At 41.4% G+C, this 9,400-nt stretch overlaps 1 long non-coding RNA gene across 1 annotated transcript; it reads left to right on the top strand.

Moving 5' to 3' along the window:
- Positions 1 to 2,210: 2,210 nt before the first annotated feature.
- LOC125758943 (uncharacterized) lies at positions 2,211 to 8,483 on the top strand. Its single transcript, XR_007416488.1, has 3 exons — positions 2,211 to 2,274; positions 3,737 to 3,830; positions 8,317 to 8,483. It is a non-coding gene; the product is annotated as an uncharacterized LOC125758943 (long non-coding RNA).
- Positions 8,484 to 9,400: the final 917 nt, after the last annotated feature.

The following is a 9,400-nucleotide window of genomic DNA, read 5'->3' on the forward strand; positions in this document are numbered from 1 at the left end:
TGCGTATCCTAATGCCAAAGCACATTACAGCTAAGAAATATATATTAAGCGTTTATCACCACTAAAAATTCTATATCCTAATACTAATCGTAACAATTGCGAGGATTTTACGTCCCAAAACCACGATACGACAGTGGCGTAGCCAGGGGGTGGCACATCGGGCCCGTGCCCCCCTCCCCCTCCACACCCCTCGAATTTTTTTTTGTCATGGCATACAGAGCCCAAAATGACATTCGACCACATCTGCCTGCCCGGCCCCCACTTCAGATCAACGAGGTGCACCTCCCCCCCCACCCCCCCCCCCCCAAAAAAAAAAAAACAATTTCTGCCTATGCGACATGGGAGACCTGAGCCCGGGCCGTTAATCTGCCGGACAAACAATAACGTTCTTTCATCATCATCATCATGCCCCTGCGATACGATTATGAGGCACGCCGTAGTGGAAGGCTCCGAAAATTTCGACCACTTGGGATTCCTTATCATGCACCTAAATCTAATTCATTTTCTTACAGATCTCAACATTCACGTTTTGTCTTTGAGAAATCTCAAACGTCAAACAGTTTGTATTGCAATAAATATTTCAATCATGTTTTAGTAGGAGATATAACATTGAGCACTAATAAGCACAAATAATAATAATAATAATAATAATAATAATAATAATAATAATAATAATAATAATAATAATAGTAATAATAATAATAATAATAATAATATTAATAATAATAATAATAATAATAATAATAATAATGCTGGGATATTCCGTGCCAAAAGCACGATGTGGAGGCACGCTCTATTGGGGCATTCCGGATTAATTTCGACCACCTTGGGCGAATAAAACTTCAATATATATATATTGAAGTTTATCCGCCGGATATATTGAAGCGTTTACTAATTAACTAATTTTCATAGTGTCGCTCGCGTGCGGTGAAGCGATGCCCCGAACAGTTACACAGAAGTGTCGGTTTTCCATTTGCCCGGAGGATGGGGGGTTGGAATAATAGAACTACAGTGCACTGTAATAGAACTGCGGACACTGAGGAAAGCACGAGAGATGAATCAGTCGGATCGTTGCAGTCAGAATTTGGAAGTGTATCATCAGCTACACGTTTTCAACAAAAATACGCCTGGGAGCATTGGCTACCAACGTAGCCTCCCCCAACCCCCACCCCATTCTTCATTCCCCGTCGGCAAGTTCCGGCGAGTGGGGTATACAGGCGGTGGGGAGGGGGGGGGGGGGGGCATGCCTTTCATCCCGCAGCTAACGCTTCTGCTTGCTGTTACGCAGAGAAAGTAGAGGAATGGGCACCTGGTCAGATACATCCTTTCTCTTTTATTGTGCAGGAATGCATGCTATTCATACCTATCTACACACGCCTCCAACCCTGAAACAAATCTGTGTTCGGCGCTTGTAGTACGCAAAAGCATTGCCTTTGAGATCTGCACAAGGGTGGCTAGAAGCCAGCCACGCTACGTGTATTTTGCAGGGACTCAGTGATGACCGTCGCCTCGGGAGTTAGCAAAATTTTCTCTAATATGCCAAGAACAAAAAGTATAGTTTGAAAACTAAATACAATGAGTGATTAAATAGTGTAGACGCACCTAAACTTGTGTGCAAAGCCATAAATACATTTAATTTGCAATACAAAAACATCCTGTATAATAACACGACACTACTGCCACCTATCTTTTCTTTTTAGTCGAGCCTGTTAGCAGTTGCAACAGGTCTCGTTGTACTACAGGTGCTTCCCGCGAGCACATGTGCTGTGCAGTGACATATTACCGCGTTGATAGATATTGTGTGCGTTTATTGTGTGCTTATCGTACTTCACATTCGTCGACTGGATATTTTGCGCGTTTCGGAACGTCCTCCCGCATTGATCAAGTGGGGGGTGATGCATCGTCGTTCGTCGCCACTCAGAGAACAGCCTCATCGGACGCGCAGCTTTGTCTCCGCGCTCAAAAGTGCTTTCTTACTTCGTTTATCGATTACCCACGTTAATCGCGTGATTCAATATCGAGTGTACCTCCAAAGACAATCCACTTCCCAGTGTTGTGACAAGCGGCGACCGCGGTTGTACAGGAGCGGAAGCGTGAGCCTTTTGACGAGCGACTGTGAAGAATGCAAAGCCAGTGCCAAACTTTGGTAAGTTGAAGAAAGTCGCTGAACTAAGTAACATGGTTATTCATTGAGTGAGGATTGTTGTGCAGGAATCGATAGCACGGGCGGCGTGTTGGCACAGCGAGGATGAGAACGAGAGACCCGATAGACAGGTATGTTTGGTGCTTTGAGCGCACTTGCATTTACATAACCGTAAAAGCCGGTCGCCGATTGCGTTGATTACATGTTTGAAGGATGCGCGTTGCGGCTACGCGATCCTATCCTTCGATCATGCAAGCCTCGTGTCTTTGCGCTGTTATTGCTTGGATGTTTACTGTACGAGATCATCGCTTGAGAGTATTTCTACAATCCCTTGTCGCCGTGAAGAAGTGTCTGCCTTTAAACATACGGGTCGTCCCTTAGCGTTTTCACGGTGGCGATACGAGAGGAGTTGACCAAACTCTGTAATAATGCGCAAAAGTGTCACAACACTGCGCACGTAGATAGAAAAACACACAGCCCTGTCACGCACACGCGATGATGGATATGTTTTTGTGGTTGCGTTCCCGAGTCCTTTTGTCGGAAATCCATGTAATTGCTCCGTGGTTAGGATTTCAACGTAGCTGCATCATAAATGTTTTAAGGGAGCTCACTTGAAGTAAATGTATTTGAGTGAATTACGTTATGTACTGGTACTAAGTGTACACTCCAACAACTGCGTGCTTAATTTGAAGAAGCACATGTTTATATGAAATAATGTTAGTAGAAAAATATGTCAATTCGATTAAGTTAAGCTAACTCATGCCACTCTTTGGTGCAGTATTTGTGTTTGAGAAAAGTGCGTGAACTTCTTTTCTTCCTGCCATTATATATTTTTTCTTTGCTGCTTGAAGCACACCAGCTTCTCTATCACGAATAATTTAGACTGTGCTCATGTAGTGAGAATGTTGCTTGATTGTGGGTTGGTTTAAGTCGTATTTTCACGCTTTCTTTTTTACATCAGCATGGTACCGATATTGCCCTCTTACTTGTATGAGGACTCATAACCAAGGTGTAGTATTCAGTGATTTAGTATTTATTTAGCTTTGTAAAGTCAAGAATTAAAAGAAAGAGATCTAAATTCTTATATATTCATATATTTCCAGAAGTTCTCAGAAAGTTGCAGAATGTTATTGGTTTTGTGAAGGGCTTACATAACTAAAAAAAATCAGATAGCTCAAGTGAACAAGACAAGCTAAATGTGAATTCACTTTAGAGTACCAAAAATGTGTTTCCTAAATTGACGCAATACATATGTATGGCTCGTTCCCACCTTGCACCATGTGCTCATGTACCATGCACTCTTTGCAAATGTTTTTGTCATGTGGATCACCCATATGCATGTTCTGGGTCGTGCTTATTACGTACATGTGTGAATGTTGGACATGCAGTGCCACTCTTTCGATAGTTGCAAGAAGTGGCTAGTCCACTAATACCTGTTCTGATTGTGCCCGGATCCCTTCATTCAAGGATCAACTTTTTTAATGTATCGATATACACTTGCCTGAAGACATGTTTGGTACTCACTATCTGTGTGTGGTAGGGTTTGTTTTGTGTGAAAATAATCTTTTGTGGTATCTGTCATGTATGTATCAGCGATGACAGCTGTTCACGGCACCGACACAGAGGACATATTGCAGTGCAAGATGGGAGCGGTCTTCCTGCAAGCCCAGACAAGCCATATTGAGTGGTAGGAATCTCTTTTCATCACTACAATGGGACAGTTTTGGCACGTAGCACATCTCGAGATATAGCATATACTGGCCCTTAGCTTAGGTGTGGGAAACCTATCTCCTGCACTTTAGTGCAGTGCATATTATTTAGTTTGTATCCGTTGAACATGGAACATGAAATAGTTTGTATTATTTAGTTTGTAATCCTTGAACATGGATTGACGCCAGAGCCAACGTTTTGACACTTGAAGTTGTCTTCATAAAGGGAGCAACTGGTGCTTCTTGACATTGCTGTCTTGACGAAGGCAAGTCTACTTGTTGAAAAGTTGGCTGCAGCGACATAACCTCTTTGAGGACTTTTTGTCTCTTCCACCGAACATCTGTTTTGTTTGGATTGCCATGAAACTGTGCGGGGAAATCTTACTTATAATGATGTTGTTATGTGTATTGTTGCGATTCTAGCTTTTACATTCAGAAGTTTCGAGGGCCATTGCAAAATAACATTGAGAAAGAAATGAAATCTGAAGCCACAATAGACAATGCGAGAAGTTTTGTAGCGCTGATATAGGTTTTCATGCTCCCCATTGGTTGCAGGTAGCATCTTGAAAAATCCTAAAATTTTGTCAGTTTTGTGTGTAAATCACAGAAATGAAAAAGAAGACAGTGTCATAATTATGGAACTCTGTTTGCTAACTATAAAAATACAAGTATTGCATTATTCAAGAAATCAGTGGATTTCTAGTGATTTTTTTTTTTGCCATGTAGTTTGGAGCAGAGTGAGAAAACTTAAAAAAAATGTTATCAAGGGTTGACATCTGGCCTTCACGGTAAGACTTAGGTTTAGCATAGAGACCTGTGAAGATGGCACAAGAAGGAAAAACATGCACAGGTGCTAAATTTCAACAATTACTTATTTGCACGTGGATCACACTTATGCATTGAGCAAAAAGAAAACAAAAACTCAGGCATGGACAGGTACAGCTGCATCAAAGAAAAATAGTTCTTTCTTTGTTAAAGATAGTGATGGCACACTAACACAATCTCAGCTAACATTATTAATAGTTGCTGATTCAATGATCAATGTAGTAGTTTGTCAATGTGCCTATGCACAATGAAGCTCTTATCAAAGTGTAAAGCAACCACATGTGCTCCAATGTGCAGCTGACCAGTCATCGCTGCCTTTCTTTACGTTGTTTCAGCGTTCCCTGAGCTTTTCTTTTTTTTTTGAGACACTACCTCATTTGCCCTACATAACGCTTACCACATGATAGGGGTATCTGGTAAACGGCGCCTTCTTTGCAGGGCACGTAATGTGCCCTGTGATTCTTAATGCAGCCAGGCGTCCTTGTGAGTATCTGGGTTGCTGCTTTTGCTGAGCTTAGAATCATGATTTGAGGCCATGAGCACAATGCTGATGTTTACCCAAGCACCAACCGTTTTTATGTTGTCGGATATCCCGTGCAAATATGGCTTAGTGGCAAAAATTCGTCGTCCATCAAGATTAGTCTTTTTTTTTTTTTGCCTGGCAAATGCAAGGTGGTTTTCCGAGTAGGGCTTCTGCAACCGGTACAGAAAGAGGGGCAGGATATCCTGCTGGCATCCGGTGAGTTCTTGAAATGAAGGCTCATCCAAAAGAAATGGGAACAGGATTTTTTAGTGCAATATACAAGCACAGGGGTTTTAAGATATGAGGATGACTACCTCTTTATAGATTACCACAAAGGTTCTGTCGAATCTGAAGCCACTAACATCGTAACACTTGCACGTGATTACTTACACCCGATGGTGCTTACTCTCGAGCATCGGGCGAGTATTGTACTATCAGGTTCTTGAATGTACGATTTAATATGCATAAAAACTGCATGCGCTAGTCATACGAACTGAGGGGAAACAAGCCATTCTTACCTTTTAGTTCCTCCCACTCAATAATGGTAAAAAGGTGCATTGTCTGACACTGTCTCGATAACGCCTTAAAAAATCCTGTTCCCATTTCTTGTGGACGAGCCTTAATTATATCCTGCTTGTGGATGCAAGCAGGATATCCTGCTCCCCTTGCTGTACCGGTTGCAGAAGCCCACTCAGAAAACCACCTTACAGTTGCCAGGCCAAAACAACGCCGAATCTTGATCGCCGAAATATGTTTCCGCTATGCCACATCTGCACAGGATATCCGACAGCGTAAACATGGTTGGTGCTGAGACAAACATCAGCGTTATGATCCCGGCTTTAAATAAGCATACTAAACTATGCAAAAGCATCAACCCAGTTGCTCAAAGGAGGCTTGGTTGGAATAAGAATCGCAGGACACGTTACATGCTTTGCAAAGAAGGCATCGTTTATCAGATACCCCTATTATGGGGTAAGCATTTTCTAGGGAAAATGGGCCATTGTCTCAAAGGAAGGCTCAGGAAACACTGCAACAACGTAAAAAGAGGCAGCAGTTGCCGGTTAGCCACACAGTGATAATACTATACTGTACATTGGATTGATTATTGAATCAGCAACTATTCATTATCTTTGCCAAGATTGTGTTAGTGTGCCGTCACTATATGCCGTCACTAAAGAAAGAACTATTTTTCCTGGGCGCAGCTGTGCCTGCACATGCCTGAATTTTTCTTTCCTTAAAATTATAAATATGTATGATCTGAGTCCAAATAAATTACTTAAAACTTAGCACCTTTGTGTGTCCCTCCTCGTCCTGCCTTCACATGTCTCTGCGATAAACATTAACGTTTCAATATTATGTGTAACCACACGTTCTTGCATAGATGACGTTGTCTACAGGCATTGACAAACAGCAAAAGGAGGCAATGAAACATACATTTTACCGCTATGTTATGAAGTGATGCAACATTGAAAATTGACTTTCATGCAAAGCTGTAAGGGGCACTTTCACAGCGTATTCTATTGCTCTATTTTTCTATGTTGTGGGCCTTAATAGTCCCTGTTCTGACCTTACTGCTATGTACAGGTTTATGGTGTTTTTATAGGTTGTGGTGCAACCATGTTTTAAGCAATGTCGTGCAACATGGGAGTACCCATTTCCTTCTAACAAAGCATTGTTGTCAGATGATCGAGAAGCCTGAGAGTTTGATAATCTGAATTGGAGATAGCCTTGATTAGAAGGCATCGGATACTCATATGTTTCATCACATTGTTTGGAACATTATCACACCACAATCTATAAAGATACCAGGAATCTGTGCATATTGCACAGTTCACGACACAGGTTGAGGCCTACCACAGAAAGAGAAGTGTAATGCACTGTGTAATGGTGCCTTGAATAGCCTTGTTTGACAGGGAACATTAATTGTCGAATGAATTCATACTATTGTGGAAGGTTGTACATTTTAGCAATACTTGTAACTGGGCATTTTGGTACATACTCAGGAGGGAACAGGAGTGCGAGCTAATACACGGACAATGCTCCTCTCTTCTTTCTGTGTCGGTGTCTTAGCTCGTGATCATCTTTCCTCCTTGGTGTTCGTTTGATTACTCCATTTAGCTGTTTGCACATGCACTGTAGATGATGTTATCTCTGTGCGAACACTTGGGTTCAGATGATATTTTAAGCGTCTGCGTGATTTCTAAAAAAAAGTTAGTTGCGAGTGTAGCGCTGCTATGTGCTCTTTCCTTTAGTAGCTGTGATATCCTGTCAAGATGTTCAACAAGTACCGACGCACTCCAATGTGGATTCTGCTGTTTTTCTAAAAGACAAGTGATCAATTTCATAACTATGCAGTATTTGCTAGCTAACATTCATAAAACTTTTGTCGCCTCTTCAAGGTACATAATGAATGTACCTTTAGCTATCGAATAATATCGAAAGTCACCAGGGGTAATAATACAAAAATGCTTTGGCTTGCTTTCTCTGATGCCTTGTTTTCTAAATATTTGTAGAAATGACCCTTAACTTGTTACAGCATGCATATCGGTAAAATATATGTAGGTTCTTACAGAATCCACCATTTCATGATTCTTTTCACTAGAATTTAGCATTTCTCTAGCTGTATCACCAAGACTCAGCTCCACATTCCACTTGCCTATTGCTCAGATTCACCTTGCACAAGCTGAGCATGAGCTACAAATTGTTCTGTGATAGTTTTGTTTAAAACAAAGGAGGTGGAATAGGCACACTGATGCATGCAGCAGTCATGCATGGAGTACTATTTGAGTAGCAAAAGGACGTTATTATGAAATGTTACATCAAAGAAGCTAACAGAGCTAATTGGTCTGTCTATAATAGCTGGCCATTCTACGAAACCACAGCCCTCTGAAGTGATGTATAGTGGTTTGTTTTTTTATGTTTTTGATCAAAGCAGCATGAAGCCAAGGCTATGTAGTTGGGCATTGATACAGATGGATTATTCAGTTAAAATGGTAACAATTATACCACTGTTTTGAGAAAAAAAAGGCATCAATCATAAATTGCAAGATCTGTTCACATGCTGCCCTAAGCTGTATGCTTCAGTGCCAAACTAATATTAACACTTTCACTTGCAGGTTTCAAATACAGCAACTGTACCACCACGACAGTGCAGCACAAGAGACCCTATCGTCAGTGCTGAGCCAGAAATTAAATAGAAAAGCGCTTTCTCCTGAAATCTTTCGTCTGGTCTTATTTCGTTTGTTTGTGATTGTAAAAGAGCGCTTTCATAGGAAATACAAAATTTAACTAACTAGCCCCATTTATTGTTCTATTGAAACTAAATAGCTTGACAATTTAGCGCTCGTTTACAAATGCGTGTATCATAGACATGCAAGATTATTGATTGGCTTCGAAAGACTGTTAACGTGTAAAGAACAATGGTGATCTAGTCATTGCTCGGAATGGTCTGCTGGCATTTATGTGACAATCCTCTAAAGCATGCACACTTTCGTATTATTAACCACAAAAATATTTATTGACCTGTGTGCAGCAAACGTGCTGTTGCTGGCATAAGGCCTAAGTCTGCAATATGGTGTTTAATGTCAACCTAATGCATATGTTCAGTTGCGTTTCACTAGACAACGGCCATTAGAAACTCACACGTCAGGACTCCATAGACTAATGCTAGACAATGGTAATCAGAAACTCTAACGTCATGACTCTATAGACTAACGGTGGCCAATTACTATTAGACTCGCATTAGGTGTGCATTAGAAAGCGCATTAGACTGGCATTAGACAGTGTAATGATTCTGATGTCTAAAGACATTAGTCTGTTTATTAATACTCATTAAATTTTTTCATAAGGGAACAACGAGGGAGGTACACGTTTTTTTTAACGCGTGAAAAGGTACGCTGGCCTAGTGTTACCTGTTCGGGCACTCATTTCTCAACAAGGTGGCCCCTCGTTTCCGCTTTAAACGAGAGTGCGTTAAACTGCTTCTTTCGCAAGAATTCCTATGTCGGCGGCGGCGTCGCAAACATGGCGGCGGTTTTGGACGCCCGCTTCGAACTGAATTTCGCGTTGATGTGGACGGATCCACTTCTTTCGTAGCAAATGACTGTAAAATGGCTTCGCTTGCCTTCAGGTAGCTTCGACGATCAAGGATTACGCATAACTTGGCTTAGTTTTTGAGATCGCTAACGTCCCTTGGCTTAA

This window comes from Rhipicephalus sanguineus, chromosome 6, assembly GCF_013339695.2.
Source record: "Rhipicephalus sanguineus isolate Rsan-2018 chromosome 6, BIME_Rsan_1.4, whole genome shotgun sequence".
In the NCBI taxonomy this organism is placed as follows: domain Eukaryota; kingdom Metazoa; phylum Arthropoda; class Arachnida; order Ixodida; family Ixodidae; genus Rhipicephalus; species Rhipicephalus sanguineus.